The sequence below is a fragment of the Aquarana catesbeiana genome, linkage group LG02 (genome assembly GCF_042186555.1).
Source record: "Aquarana catesbeiana isolate 2022-GZ linkage group LG02, ASM4218655v1, whole genome shotgun sequence".
NCBI lineage: Eukaryota > Metazoa > Chordata > Amphibia > Anura > Ranidae > Aquarana > Aquarana catesbeiana.
In genome coordinates this window covers 814,215,883-814,232,219 of record NC_133325.1, presented here as the reverse complement: position 1 = coordinate 814,232,219, position 16,337 = coordinate 814,215,883, and the positions used below count along the sequence as shown (strand labels likewise).

The window sequence follows — 16,337 nt, the reverse complement described above, 5'->3', positions numbered from 1 at the left end:
CACACAGTTCGATTGTTGGCAGGGGATTGTCTGTTGACAGACTGTCTGTCAACAGACAATCCCCTGCCGACAAACAAAATGTGTCCTAAAATATTAACGTTGGTGCGTAACTTTTGACAATTGTCGAATTTTTGGACTAAAAATGTTGGACGATAGGCTAGTAAATGTTAGTAATCTCACAAATCCATCACACAGGTCGAAAGTACAAACATGCATGCTCTGGAACAATGCTGACCTAACACGAAATTGGCAGAAGGGGGCCAAAGGATAGCGGGGTCAGGGGCATGCGGGGCTGTGTAGAGCATAGACAATTATAATGTAAGCTGTAACAGCATGCTATCCCGCGTCTCAACTCTTACTCTTCCCAGCCGTGGCTGCAATGGGCACAGTGAGGCTGCAATCAGCCTCACTGTGCCCACTGCAGTCTCACATAGGGGCACTGATGAAGTTGTTGTTAATATTTATTGTAACACAAAATTCTTCATAAGACATTTACAATTTTTTAACTGAGATTTGTGAGGGCGTGTTTAGGGGTGGGGCACTGGTGGCGAATAAGCCTTGAGGCCTGGCTAGTAGCGCAGTACTTGAAATTTTGAACCCTGCCCTATAGAGTTACACAGAGCTCTGAGCGATTCTTAGTACTGCGCCTTTCAAGGGTCAATAGATGTCCAGTACATGTCTGCAGAGCAGTGTGTGAGATCTCTGGGGATGTACATTGTATTCTGTCACATGGAGCGATAGTCTGCAGAGCAGTGTATGAGATCTCTGGGGATGTACATTGTATTCTGTCACATGAAGTGATAGTCTGCAGAGCAGTGTATGAGATCTCTGGGGATGTACATTGTATTCTGTCACATGGAGCGATAGTCTGCAGAGCAGTGTATGAGATCTCTGGGGATGTACATTGTACTCTGTCATATGGAGCGATAGTCTGCAGAGCAGTGTGTGAGATCTCTGGGGATGTACATTGTACTCGGTCACATGGAGTGATAGTCTGCAGAGCAGTGTATGAGATCTCTGGGGATGTACATTGTATTCTGTCACATGAAGTGATAGTCTGCAGAGCAGTGTATGAGATCTCTGGGGATGTACGTTGTACTCGGTCACATGGAGTGATAGTCTGCAGAGCAGTGTATGAGATCTCTGGAGATGTACATTGTATTCTGTCACATGGAGCGATAGTCTGCAGAGCAGTGTATGAGATCTCTGGGGATGTACATTGTACTCGGTCATATGGAGCGATAGTCTGCAGAGCAGTGTGTGAGATCTCTGGGGATGTACATTGTATTCTGTCACATGGAGTGATAGTCTGCAGAGCAGTGTATGAGATCTCTGGGGATGTACATTGTACTCTGTCATATGGAGCGATAGTCTGCAGAGCAGTGTGTGAGATCTCTGGGGATGTACATTGTACTCGGTCATATGGAGCGATAGTCTGCAGAGCAGTGTGTGAGATCTCTGGGGATGTACATTGTACTCGGTCACATGGAGTGATAGTCTGCAGAGCAGTGTGTGAGATCTCTGGGGATGTACATTGTATTCTGTCACGTGGAGCGATAGTCTGCAGAGCAGTGTATGAGATCTCTGGGGATGTACATTGTACTTGGTCACATGGAGCGATAGTCTGCAGAGCAGTGTATGAGATCTCTGGGGATGTACATTGTACTTGGTCACATGGAGCGATAGTCTGCAGAGCAGTGTATGAGATCTCTGGGGATGTACATTGTACTTGGTCACATGGAGCGATAGTCTGCAGAGCAGTGTATGAGATCTCTGGGGATGTACATTGTACTCGGTCACATGGAGCGATAGTCTGCAGAGCAGTGTATGAGATCTCTGGGGATGTACATTGTATTCTGTCACATGGAGTGATAGTCTGCAGAGCAGTGTGTGAGATCTCTGGGGATGTACATTGTACTCGGTCACATGGAGCGATAGTCTGCAGAGCAGTGTGTGAGATCTCTGGGGATGTACATTGTATTCTGTCACGTGGAGCGATAGTCTGCAGAGCAGTGTATGAGATCTCTGGGGATGTACATTGTACTCGGTCACATGGAGCGATAGTCTGCAGAGCAGTGTATGAGATCTCTGGGGATGTACATTGTACTCGGTCACATGGAGTGATAGTCTGCAGAGCAGTGTATGAGATCTTTTGGATGTACATTGTACTCGGTCACATGGAGCGATAGTCTGCAGAGCAGTGTGTGAGATCTCTGGGGATGTACATTGTACTCGGTCACATGGAGTGATAGTCTGCAGAGCAGTGTATGAGATCTCTGGGGATGTACATTGTACTCGGTCACATGGAGTGATAGTCTGCAGAGCAGTGTGTGAGATCTCTGGGGATGTACATTGTATTCTGTCACATGGAGCGATAGTCTGCAGAGCAGTGTGTGAGATCTCTGGGGATGTACATTGTACTCGGTCACATGGAGCGATAGTCTGCAGAGCAGTGTGTGAGATCTCTGGGGATGTACATTGTACTCGGTCACATGGAGTGATAGTCTGCAGAGCAGTGTATGAGATCTCTGGGGATGTACATTGTACTCTGTCACATGGAGCGATAGTCTGCAGAGCAGTGTGTGAGATCTCTGGGGATGTACATTGTACTCGGTCACATGGAGTGATAGTCTGCAGAGCAGTGTGTGAGATCTCTGGGGATGTACATTGTACTCGGTCACATGGAGCGATAGTCTGCAGAGCAGTGTGTGAGATCTCTGGGGATGTACATTGTACTCGGTCACATGGAGCGATAGTCTGCAGAGCAGTGTGTGAGATCTCTGGGGATGTACATTGTACTCGGTCACATGGAGCGATAGTCTGCAGAGCAGTGTATGAGATCTCTGGGGATGTACATTGTACTCGGTCACATGAAGTGATAGTCTGCAGAGCAGTGTATGAGATCTCTGGGGATGTACGTTGTACTCGGTCACATGGAGAGATAGTCTGCAGAGCAGTGTATGAGATCTCTGGGGATGTACATTGTATTCTGTCACATGAAGTGATAGTCTGCAGAGCAGTGTATGAGATCTCTGGGGATGTACATTGTATTCTGTCACATGGAGTGATAGTCTGCAGAGCAGTGTGTGAGATCTCTGGGGATGTACATTGTACTCAGTCACATGGAGTGATAGTCTGCAGAGCAGTGTATGAGATCTCTGGGGATGTACATTGTACTCGGTCACATGGAGCGATAGTCTGCAGAGCAGTGTGTGAGATCTCTGGGGATGTACATTGTACTCGGTCACATGGAGTGATAGTCTGCAGAGCAGTGTGTGAGATCTCTGGGGATGTACGTTGTACTCGGTCACATGGAGAGATAGTCTGCAGAGCAGTGTATGAGATCTCTGGGGATGTACGTTGTACTCGGTCACATGGAGTGATAGTCTGCAGAGCAGTGTATGAGATCTCTGGGGATGTACATTGTACTCGGTCACATGGAGTGATAGTCTGCAGAGCAGTGTATGAGATCTCTGGGGATGTACATTGTACTCGGTCACATGGAGTGATAGTCTGCAGAGCAGTGTGTGAGATCTCTGGGGATGTACATTGTACTCGATCACATGGAGCGATAGTCTGCAGAGCAGTGTATGAGATCTCTGGGGATGTACATTGTACTTGGTCACATGGAGTGATAGTCTGCAGAGCAGTGTATGAGATCTCTGGGGATGTACATTGTACTCGGTCACATGGAGAGATAGTCTGCAGAGCAGGGTATGAGATCTCTGGGGATGTACATTGTATTCTGTCACGTGGAGCGATAGTCTGCAGAGCAGTGTATGAGATCTCTGGGGATGTACATTGTACTTGGTCACATGGAGCGATAGTCTGCAGAGCAGTGTATGAGATCTCTGGGGATGTACATTGTACTCGGTCACATGGAGCGATAGTCTGCAGAGCAGTGTATGAGATCTCTGGGGATGTACATTGTACTCGGTCACATGGAGCGATAGTCTGCAGAGCAGTGTATGAGATCTCTGGGGATGTACATTGTATTCTGTCACGTGGAGCGATAGTCTGCAGAGCAGTGTATGAGATCTCTGGGGATGTACATTGTACTCGGTCACATGGAGCGATAGTCTGCAGAGCAGTGTGTGAGATCTCTGGGGATGTACATTGTACTCGGTCACATGGAGCGATAGTCTGCAGAGCAGTGTATGAGATCTCTGGGGATGTACATTGTACTCGGTCACATGGAGTGATAGTCTGCAGAGCAGTGTATGAGATCTCTGGGGATGTACATTGTACTCGGTCACATGGAGCGATAGTCTGCAGAGCAGTGTATGAGATCTCTGGGGATGTACATTGTACTCGGTCACATGGAGTGATAGTCTGCAGAGCAGTGTATGAGATCTCTGGGGATGTACATTGTACTCGGTCACATGGAGCGATAGTCTGCAGAGCAGTGTATGAGATCTCTGGGGATGTACATTGTACTCGGTCACATGGAGTGATAGTCTGCAGAGCAGTGTATGAGATCTCTGGGGATGTACATTGTACTCGGTCACATGGAGCGATAGTCTGCAGAGCAGTGTATGAGATCTCTGGGGATGTACATTGTACTCTGTCACATGGAGTGATAGTCTGCAGAGCAGTGTATGAGATCTCTGGGGATGTACATTGTACTCGGTCACATGGAGCGATAGTCTGCAGAGCAGTGTATGAGATCTCTGGGGATGTACATTGTACTCTGTCACATGGAGTGATAGTCTGCAGAGCAGTGTGTGAGATCTCTGGGGATGTACATTGTACTCGGTCACATGGAGTGATAGTCTGCAGAGCAGTGTATGAGATCTCTGGGGATGTACATTGTACTTGGTCACATGGAGCGATAGTCTGCAGAGCAGTGTATGAGATCTCTGGGGATGTACATTGTACTCTGTCACATGGAGCGATAGTCTGCAGAGCAGTGTATGAGATCTCTGGGGATGTACATTGTACTCAGTCACATGGAGTGATAGTCTGCAGAGCAGTGTATGAGATCTCTGGGGATGTACATTGTACTCGGTCACATGGAGCGATAGTCTGCAGAGCAGTGTATGAGATCTCTGGGGATGTACATTGTACTCGGTCACATGGAGAGATAGTCTGCAGAGCAGTGTATGAGATCTCTGGGGATGTACATTGTATTCTGTCACATGGAGTGATAGTCTGCAGAGCAGTGTATGAGATCTCTGGGGATGTACATTGTACTCGGTCACATGGAGCGATAGTCTGCAGAGCAGTGTATGAGATCTCTGGGGATGTACATTGTACTCGGTCACATGAAGTGATAGTCTGCAGAGCAGTGTATGAGATCTCTGGGGATGTACATTGTACTTGGTCACATGGAGTGATAGTCTGCAGAGCAGTGTATGAGATCTCTGGGGATGTACATTGTACTCGGTCACATGGAGAGATAGTCTGCAGAGCAGTGTGTGAGATCTCTGGAGATGTACATTGTACTCGGTCACATGGAGCGATAGTCTGCAGTGCAGTGTGTGAGATCTCTGGGGATGTACATTGTACTCGGTCACATGGAGTGATAGTCTGCAGAGCAGTGTGTGAGATCTCTGGGGATGTACATTGTACTCGGTCACATGGAGTGATAGTCTGCAGAGCAGTGTATGAGATCTCTGCGGATGTACATTGTACTCGGTCACATGGAGTGATAGTCTGCAGAGCAGTGTATGAGATCTCTGGGGATGTACATTGTACTCGGTCACATGAAGTGATAGTCTGCAGAGCAGTGTATGAGATCTCTGGGGATGTACATTGTACTCGGTCACATGGAGCGATAGTCTGCAGAGCAGTGTATGAGATCTCTGGGGATGTACATTGTACTCTGTCACATGGAGCGATAGTCTGCAGAGCAGTGTATGAGATCTCTGGGGATGTACATTGTACTCTGTCACATGGAGTGATAGTCTGCAGAGCAGTGTATGAGATCTCTGGGGATGTACATTGTATTCTGTCACATGGAGTGATAGTCTGCAGAGCAGTGTATGAGATCTCTGGGGATGTACATTGTACTCAGTCACATGAAGTGATAGTCTGCAGAGCAGTGTATGAGATCTCTGGGGATGTACATTGTATTCTGTCACATGGAGTGATAGTCTGCAGAGCAGTGTGTGAGATCTCTGGGGATGTACATTGTACTCGGTCACATGGAGTGATAGTCTGCAGAGCAGTGTATGAGATCTCTGGGGATGTACATTGTACTTGGTCACATGGAGTGATAGTCTGCAGAGCAGTGTATGAGATCTCTGGGGATGTACATTGTACTCGGTCACATGAAGTGATAGTCTGCAGAGCAGTGTATGAGATCTCTGGGGATGTACATTGTACTCGGTCACATGGAGTGATAGTCTGCAGAGCAGTGTGTGAGATCTCTGGGGATGTACATTGTACTCGGTCACATGGAGCGATAGTCTGCAGAGCAGTGTGTGAGATCTCTGGGGATGTACATTGTACTCTGTCACATGGAGTGATAGTCTGCAGAGCAGTGTGTGAGATCTCTGGGGATGTACATTGTACTCGGTCACATGGAGCGATAGTCTGCAGAGCAGTGTGTGAGATCTCTGGGGATGTACATTGTACTCGGTCACATGGAGCGATAGTCTGCAGAGCAGTGTGTGAGATCTCTGGGGATGTACATTGTATTCTGTCACATGGAGTGATAGTCTGCAGAGCAGTGTATGAGATCTCTGGGGATGTACATTGTATTCTGTCACATGGAGTGATAGTCTGCAGAGCAGTGTATGAGATCTCTGGGGATGTACATTGTATTCTGTCACATGGAGTGATAGTCTGCAGAGCAGTGTATGAGATCTCTGGGGATGTACATTGTACTCTGTCACATGGAGTGATAGTCTGCAGAGCAGTGTATGAGATCTCTGGGGATGTACATTGTACTTGGTCACATGGAGAGATAGTCTGCAGAGCAGTGTATGAGATCTCTGGGGATGTACATTGTACTCGGTCACATGAAGTGATAGTCTGCAGAGCAGTGTATGAGATCTCTGGGGATGTACATTGTACTCGGTCACATGGAGTGATAGTCTGCAGAGCAGTGTATGAGATCTCTGGGGATGTACATTGTACTCGGTCACATGAAGTGATAGTCTGCAGAGCAGTGTATGAGATCTCTGGGGATGTACATTGTACTCGGTCACATGGAGTGATAGTCTGCAGAGCAGTGTGTGAGATCTCTGGGGATGTACATTGTACTCGGTCACATGGAGTGATAGTCTGCAGAGCAGTGTGTGAGATCTCTGGGGATGTACATTGTACTCGGTCACATGGAGTGATAGTCTGCAGAGCAGTGTATGAGATCTCTGGGGATGTACATTGTACTCGGTCACATGGAGTGATAGTCTGCAGAGCAGTGTATGAGATCTCTGGGGATGTACATTGTACTCGGTCACATGGAGTGATAGTCTGCAGAGCAGTGTATGAGATCTCTGGGGATGTACATTGTACTCGGTCACATGGAGTGATAGTCTGCAGAGCAGTGTGTGAGATCTCTGGGGATGTACATTGTACTCGGTCACATGGAGTGATAGTCTGCAGAGCAGTGTATGAGATCTCTGGGGATGTACATTGTACTCTGTCACATGGAGTGATAGTCTGCAGAGCAGTGTATGAGATCTCTGGGGATGTACATTGTACTCGGTCACATGGAGTGATAGTCTGCAGAGCAGTGTATGAGATCTCTGGGGATGTACATTGTACTCGGTCACATGGAGTGATAGTCTGCAGAGCAGTGTATGAGATCTCTGGGGATGTACATTGTACTCGGTCACGTGGAGTGATAGTCTGCAGAGCAGTGTATGAGATCTCTGGGGATGTACATTGTACTCGGTCACATGGAGTGATAGTCTGCAGAGCAGTGTATGAGATCTCTGGGGATGTACATTGTACTCGGTCACATGGAGTGATAGTCTGCAGAGCAGTGTATGAGATCTCTGGGGATGTACATTGTACTCGGTCACATGGAGTGATAGTCTGCAGAGCAGTGTGTGAGATCTCTGGGGATGTACATTGTACTCAGTCACATGGAGTGATAGTCTGCAGAGCAGTGTATGAGATCTCTGGGGATGTACATTGTACTCGGTGGTGAAGGAGTTAATGCATTGAGTGGTGAAGGGGTTAATGCACTGAGTGGTGAAGGGGTTAATGCATTGAGTGGTGAAGGGGTTAATGCATTGAGTGGTGAAGGGGTTAATGCACTGAGTGGTGAAGGGGTTAATGCACTGAGTGGTGAAGGGGTTAATGCATTCAGTGGTGAAGGGGTTAATGCACTGAGTGGTGAAGGGGTTAATGCATTCAGTGGTGAAGGGGTTAATGCACTGAGTGGTGAAGGGGTTAATGCATTGAGTGGTGAAGGAGTTAATGCACTGAGTGGTGAAGGGGTTAATGCACTGAGTGGTGAAGGGGTTAATGCACTGAGTGGTGAAGGGGTTAATGCACTGAGTGGTGAAGGGGTTAATGCATTGAGTGGTGAAGGGGTTAATGCATTGAGTGGTGAAGGGGTTAATGCACTGAGTGGTGAAGGGGTTAATGCACTGAGTGGTGAAGGGGTTAATGCATTCAGTGGTGAAGGGGTTAATGCACTGAGTGGTGAAGGGGTTAATGCACTGAGTGGTGAAGGGGTTAATGCACTGAGTGGTGAAGGGGTTAATGCACTGAGTGGTGAAGGGGTTAATGCATTGAGTGGTGAAGGGGTTAATGCACTGAGTGGTGAAGGGGTTAATGCACTGAGTGGTGAAGGGGTTAATGCACTGAGTGGTGAAGGGGTTAATGCACTGAGTGGTGAAGGGGTTAATGCATTGAGTGGTGAAGGGGTTAATGCATTGAGTGGTGAAGGGGTTAATGCATTCAGTGGTGAAGGGGTTAATGCATTGAGTGGTGAAGGGGTTAATGCACTGAGTGGTGAAAGGGTTAATGCATTGAGTGGTGAAGGGGTTAATGCATTGAGTGGTGAAGGGGTTAATGCACTGAGTGGTGAAGGGGTTAATGCATTGAGTGGTGAAGGGGTTAATGCACTGAGTGGTGAAGGGGTTAATGCACTGAGTGGTGAAGGGGTTAATGCATTCAGTGGTGAAGGGGTTAATGCACTGAGTGGTGAAGGGGTTAATGCACTGAGTGGTGAAGGGGTTAATGCACTGAGTGGTGAAGGGGTTAATGCATTGAGTGGTGAAGGGGTTAATGCACTGAGTGGTGAAGGGGTTAATGCATTGAGTGGTGAAGGGGTTAATGCACTGAGTGGTGAAGGAGTTAATGCATTGAGTGGTGAAGGGGTTAATGCATTGAGTGGTGAAGGGGTTAATGCATTGAGTGGTGAAGGGGTTAATGCATTCAGTGGTGAAGGGGTTAATGCACTGAGTGGTGAAGGGGTTAATGCACTGAGTGGTGAAGAGTTAATGCATTGAGTGGTGAAGGGGTTAATGCATTGAGTGGTGAAGGGGTTAATGCACTGAGTGGTGAAGGAGTTAATGCACTGAGTGGTGAAGGGGTTAATGCACTGAGTGGTGAAGGGGTTAATGCACTGAGTGGTGAAGGGGTTAATGCATTGAGTGGTGAAGGGGTTAATGCACTGAGTGGTGAAGGAGTTAATGCATTGAGTGGTGAAGGGGTTAATGCATTGAGTGGTGAAGGGGTTAATGCATTGAGTGGTGAAGGGGTTAATGCATTCAGTGGTGAAGGGGTTAATGCACTGAGTGGTGAAGGGGTTAATGCATTGAGTGGTGAAGGGGTTAATGCATTCAGTGGTGAAGGGGTTAATGTATTGAATGGTGAAGGGGTTAATGCATTGAGTGGTGAAGGGGTTAATGCATTGAGTGGTGAAGGGGTTAATGCACTGAGTGGTGAAGGAGTTAATGCATTGAGTGGTGAAGGGGTTAATGCATTCAGTGGTGAAGGGGTTAATGCACTGAGTGGTGAAGGAGTTAATGCACTGAGTGGTGAAGGGGTTAATGCATTGAGTGGTGAAGGGGTTAATGCACTGAGTGGTGAAGGGGTTAATGCACTGAGTGGTGAAGGAGTTAATGCACTGAGTGGTGAAGGGGTTAATGCACTGAGTGGTGAAGGGGTTAATGCACTGAGTCGTGAAGGGGTTAATGCACTGAGTGGTGAAGGGGTTAATGCACTGAGTGGTGAAGGGGTTAATGCATTGAGTGGTGAAGGGGTTAATGCACTGAGTGGTGAAGGGGTTAATGCACTGAGTGGTGAAGGGGTTAATGCACTGAGTGGTGAAGGGGTTAATGCATTGAGTGGTGAAGGGGTTAATGCATTGAGTGGTGAAGGGGTTAATGCACTGAGTGGTGAAGGGGTTAATGCATTCAGTGGTGAAGGGGTTAATGCACTGAGTGGTGAAGGGGTTAATGCACTGAGTGGTGAAGGGGTTAATGCATTGAGTGGTGAAGGGGTTAATGCACTGAGTGGTGAAGGGGTTAATGCACTGAGTGGTGAAGGGGTTAATGCATTGAGTGGTGAAGGGGTTAATGCACTGAGTGGTGAAGGGGTTAATGCACTGAGTGGTGAAGGAGTTAATGCACTGAGTGGTGAAGGGGTTAATGCACTGAGTGGTGAAGGGGTTAATGCACTGAGTGGTGAAGGGGTTAATGCATTGAGTGGTGAAGGAGTTAATGCACTGAGTGGTGAAGGGGTTAATGCACTGAGTGGTGAAGGGGTTAATGCACTGAGTGGTGAAGGGGTTAATGCACTGAGTGGTGAAGGGGTTAATGCACTGAGTGGTGAAGGAGTTAATGCACTGAGTGGTGAAGGGGTTAATGCCTGAGTGGTGAAGGGGTTAATGCACTGAGTGGTGAAGGAGTTAATGCACTGAGTGGTGAAGGGGTTAATGCACTGAGTGGTGAAGGGGTTAATGCACTGAGTGGTGAAGGGGTTAATGCACTGAGTGGTGAAGGGGTTAATGCATTGAGTGGTGAAGGGGTTAATGCATTGAGTGGTGAAGGAGTTAATGCACTGAGTGGTGAAGGGGTTAATGCACTGAGTGGTGAAGGGGTTAATGCACTGAGTGGTGAAGGGGTTAATGCATTGAGTGGTGAAGGAGTTAATGCACTGAGTGGTGAAGGGGTTAATGCACTGAGTGGTGAAGGGGTTAATGCATTGAGTGGTGAAGGAGTTAATGCACTGAGTGGTGAAGGGGTTAATGCATTGAGTGGTGAAGGAGTTAATGCACTGAGTGGTGAAGGGGTTAATGCACTGAGTGGTGAAGGGGTTAATGCATTGAGTGGTGAAGGAGTTAATGCACTGAGTGGTGAAGGGGTTAATGTATTGAGTGGTGAAGGGGTTAATGCATTGAGTGGTGAAGGGGTTAATGCATTGAGTGGTGAAGGAGTTAATGCACTGAGTGGTGAAGGGGTTAATGCACTGAGTGGTGAAGGGGTTAATGCACTGAGTGCTGAAGGGGTTAATGCATTGAGTGGTGAAGGAGTTAATGCACTGAGTGGTGAAGGGGTTAATGCCTGAGTGGTGAAGGGGTTAATGCACTGAGTGGTGAAGGGGTTAATGCATTGAGTGGTGAAGGGGTTAATGCATTGAGTGGTGAAGGGGTTAATGCACTGAGTGGTGAAGGGGTTAATGCATTCAGTGGTGAAGGGGTTAATGCACTGAGTGGTGAAGGGGTTAATGCACTGAGTGGTGAAGGGGTTAATGCATTGAGTGGTGAAGGGGTTAATGCATTGAGTGGTGAAGGGGTTAATGCACTGAGTGGTGAAGGGGTTAATGCATTGAGTGGTGAAGGAGTTAATGCACTGAGTGGTGAAGGGGTTAATGCACTGAGTGGTGAAGGGGTTAATGCACTGAGTGGTGAAGGGGTTAATGCACTGAGTGGTGAAGGGGTTAATGCATTGAGTGGTGAAGGAGTTAATGCACTGAGTGGTGAAGGGGTTAATGCACTGATTGGTGAAGGGGTTAATGCATTGAGTGGTGAAGGGGTTAATGCACTGAGTGGTGAAGGGGTTAATGCACTGAGTGGTGAAGGGGTTAATGCACTGAGTGGTGAAGGGGTTAATGCACTGAGTGGTGAAGGAGTTAATGCACTGAGTGGTGAAGGGGTTAATGCACTGAGTGGTGAAGGGGTTAATGCATTGAGTGGTGAAGGGGTTAATGCACTGAGTGGTGAAGGGGTTAATGCACTGAGTGGTGAAGGGGTTAATGCATTGAGTGGTGAAGGGGTTAATGCACTGAGTGGTGAAGGGGTTAATGCACTGAGTGGTGAAGGGGTTAATGCACTGAGTGGTGAAGGGGTTAATGCACTGAGTGGTGAAGGGGTTAATGCATTCAGTGGTGAAGGGGTTAATGCACTGAGTGGTGAAGGGGTTAATGCACTGAGTGGTGAAGGGGTTAATGCATTGAGTGGTGAAGGGGTTAATGCATTGAGTGGTGAAGGGGTTAATGCACTGAGTGGTGAAGGGGTTAATGCACTGAGTGGTGAAGGGGTTAATGCACTGAGTGGTGAAGGGGTTAATGCACTGAGTGGTGAAGGGGTTAATGCACTGAGTGGTGAAGGGGTTAATGCATTGAGTGGTGAAGGGGTTAATGCATTGAGTGGTGAAGGGGTTAATGCACTGAGTGGTGAAGGGGTTAATGCACTGAGTGGTGAAGGGGTTAATGCACTGAGTGGTGAAGGGGTTAATGCACTGAGTGGTGAAGGGGTTAATGCACTGAGTGGTGAAGGGGTTAATGCACTGAGTGGTGAAGGGGTTAATGCATTGAGTGGTGAAGGGGTTAATGCACTGAGTGGTGAAGGGGTTAATGCATTGAGTGGTGAAGGGGTTAATGCATTGAGTGGTGAAGGGGTTAATGCACTGAGTGGTGAAGGGGTTAATGCCTGAGTGGTGAAGGGGTTAATGCATTGAGTGGTGAAGTGGTTAATGCACTGAGTGGTGAAGGGGTTAATGCACTGAGTGGTGAAGGGGTTAATGCATTGAGTGGTGAAGGGGTTAATGCACTGAGTGGTGAAGGGGTTAATGCACTGAGTGGTGAAGGGGTTAATGCACTGAGTGGTGAAGGGGTTAATGCACTGAGTGGTGAAGGGGTTAATGCATTGAGTGGTGAAGGAGTTAATGCACTGAGTGGTGAAGGGGTTAATGCATTGAGTGGTGAAGGGGTTAATGCACTGAGTGGTGAAGGGGTTAATGCATTGAGTGGTGAAGGGGTTAATGCACTGAGTGGTGAAGGGGTTAATGCATTGAGTGGTGAAGGGGTTAATGCATTGAGTGGTGAAGGGGTTAATGCACTGAGTGGTGAAGGGGTTAATGCATTGAGTGGTGAAGGGGTTAATGCATTGAGTGGTGAAGGGGTTAATGCATTGAGTGGTGAAGGGGTTAATGCATTGAGTGGTGAAGGGGTTAATGCATTGAGTGGTGAAGGGGTTAATGCCTTAGTGGTGAAGGGGTTAATGCACTGAGTGGTGAAGGGGTTAATGCACTGAGTGGTGAAGGGGTTAATGCACTGAGTGGTGGAGGGGTTAATGCCTTAGTGGTGAAGGGGTTAATGCATTGAGTGGTGAAGGGGTTAATGCATTGAGTGGTGAAGGGGTTAATGCATTGAGTGGTGAAGGGGTTAATGCATTGAGTGGTGAAGGGGTTAATGCCTTAGTGGTGAAGGGGTTAATGCATTGAGTGGTGAAGGGGTTAATGCCTTAGTGGTGAAGGGGTTAATGCACTGAGTGGTGAAGGGGTTAATGCACTGAGTGGTGAAGGGGTTAATGCACTGAGTGGTGGAGGGGTTAATGCCTTAGTGGTGAAGGGTTTAATGCATTGAGTGGTGAAGGGGTTAATGCATTGAGTGGTGAAGGGGTTAATGCATTGAGTGGTGAAGGGGTTAATGCATTGAGTGGTGAAGGGGTTAATGCCTTAGTGGTGAAGGGGTTAATGCACTGAGTGGTGAAGGGGTTAATGCACTGAGTGGTGAAGGGGTTAATGCACTGAGTGGTGAAGGGGTTAATGCACTGAGTGGTGAAGGGGTTAATGCATTCAGTGGTGAAGGGGTTAATGCATTCAGTGGTGAAGGGGTTAATGCATTCAGTGGTGAAGGGGTTAATGCATTCAGTGGTGAAGGGGTTAATGCACTGAGTGGTGAAGGGGTTAATGCACTGAGTGGTGAAGGGGTTAATGCATTCAGTGGTGAAGGGGTTAATGCATTCAGTGGTGAAGGGGTTAATGCATTCAGTGGTGAAGGGGTTAATGCATTCAGTGGTGAAGGGGTTAATGCACTGAGTGGTGAAGGAGTTAATGCATTGAGTGGTGAAGGGGTTAATGCACTGAGTGGTGAAGGGGTTAATGCACTGAGTGGTGAAGGGGTTAATGCACTGAGTGGTGAAGGGGTTAATGCACTGAGTGGTGAAGGGGTTAATGCACTGAGTGGTGAAGGGGTTAATGCACTGAGTGGTGAAGGGGTTAATGCACTGAGTGGTGAAGGGGTTAATGCACTGAGTGGTGAAGGGGTTAATGCATTGAGTGGTGAAGGGGTTAATGCACTGAGTGGTGAAGGGGTTAATGCACTGAGTGGTGAAGGGGTTAATGCACTGAGTGGTGAAGGGGTTAATGCATTGAGTGGTGAAGGGGTTAATGCATTGAGTGGTGAAGGGGTTAATGCACTGAGTGGTGAAGGGGTTAATGCACTGAGTGGTGAAGGGGTTAATGCACTGAGTGGTGAAGGGGTTAATGCACTGAGTGGTGAAGGGGTTAATGCACTGAGTGGTGAAGGGGTTAATGCACTGAGTGGTGAAGGGGTTAATGCACTGAGTGGTGAAGGGGTTAATGCACTGAGTGGTGAAGGGGTTAATGCACTGAGTGGTGAAGGGGTTAATGCACTGAGTGGTGAAGGGGTTAATGCACTGAGTGGTGAAGGGGTTAATGCATTGAGTGGTGAAGGGGTTAATGCACTGAGTGGTGAAGGGGTTAATGCATTGAGTGGTGAAGGGGTTAATGCACTGAGTGGTGAAGGGGTTAATGCACTGAGTGGTGAAGGGGTTAATGCACTGAGTGGTGAAGGGGTTAATGCACTGAGTGGTGAAGGGGTTAATGCACTGAGTGGTGAGTGGTGAAGGGGTTAATGCACTGAGTGGTGAAGGGGTTAATGCATTGAGTGGTGAAGGGGTTAATGCACTGAGTGGTGAAGGGGTTAAAGCATTGAGTGGTGAAGGGGTTAAAGCATTGAGTGGTGAAGGGGTTAATGCACTGAGTGGTGAAGGGGTTAATGCACTGAGTGGTGAAGGGGTTAATGCACTGAGTGGTGAAGGGGTTAATGCACTTGAGTGGTGAAGGGGTTAATGCACTGAGTGGTGAAGGGGTTAATGCATGAGTGGTGAAGGGGTTAATGCACTGAGTGGTGAAGGGGTTAATGCATTGAGTGGTGAAGGGGTTAATGCATTGAGTGGTGAAGGGGTTAATGCACTGAGTGGTGAAGGGGTTAGATGCATTGAGTGGTGAAGGGGTTAATGCATTGAGTGGTGAAGGGGTTAATGCACTGAGTGGTGAAGGGGTTAATGCACTGAGTGGTGAAGGGGTTAATGCACTGAGTGGTGAAGGGGTTAATGCACTGAGTGGTGAAGGGGTTAATGCACTGAGTGGTGAAGGGGTTAATGCACTGAGTGGTGAAGGGGTTAATGCATTGAGTGGTGAAGGGGTTAATGCACTGAGTGGTGAAGGGGTTAATGCATTGAGTGGTGAAGGGGTTAATGCACTGAAGTGGTGAAGGGGTTAATGCACTGAGTGGTGAAGGGGTTAATGCACTGAGTGGTGAAGGGGTTAATGCACTGAGTGGTGAAGGGGTTAATGCACTGAGTGGTGAAGGGGTTAATGCATTGAGTGGTGAAGGGGTTAATGCACTGAGTGGTGAAGGGGTTAATGCACTGAGTGGTGAAGGGGTTAATGCACTGAGTGGTGAAGGGGTTAATGCACTGAGTGGTGAAGGGGTTAATGCATTGAGTGGTGAAGGGGTTAATGCACTGAGTGGTGAAGGGGTTAATGCATTGAGTGGTGAAGGGGTTAATGCACTGAGTGGTGAAGGGGTTAATGCACTGAGTGGTGAAGGGGTTAATGCATTGAGTGGTGAAGGGGTTAATGCACTGAGTGGTGAAGGGGTTAATGCATTGAGTGGTGAAGGGGTTAATGCACTGAGTGGTGAAGGGGTTAATGCACTGAGTGGTGAAGGGGTTAATGCACTGAGTGGTGAAGTATTGTAATGAAATCACACGTAAAATTTGCAAATTCCGCCCTTAAACACGCCCTTTGTAGAGTAGTACGAGCATCAGGAGCATCGGGAGCGTGTATTGTAAAGAGGTGTTTTAAGTGCGCAGGCGCGGGTGTATCATTCGGATATTT

At 47.8% G+C, this 16,337-nt stretch overlaps 1 protein-coding gene across 1 annotated transcript in view; it reads right to left on the bottom strand.

Annotated features, from left to right (window-relative positions):
• LOC141129552 (myoferlin-like) overlaps positions 1–16,337 on the bottom strand; it is a 644,669-nt gene that overhangs the window by 194,776 nt on the left and 433,556 nt on the right. The gene's annotated exons all lie outside the window — the stretch shown is intronic.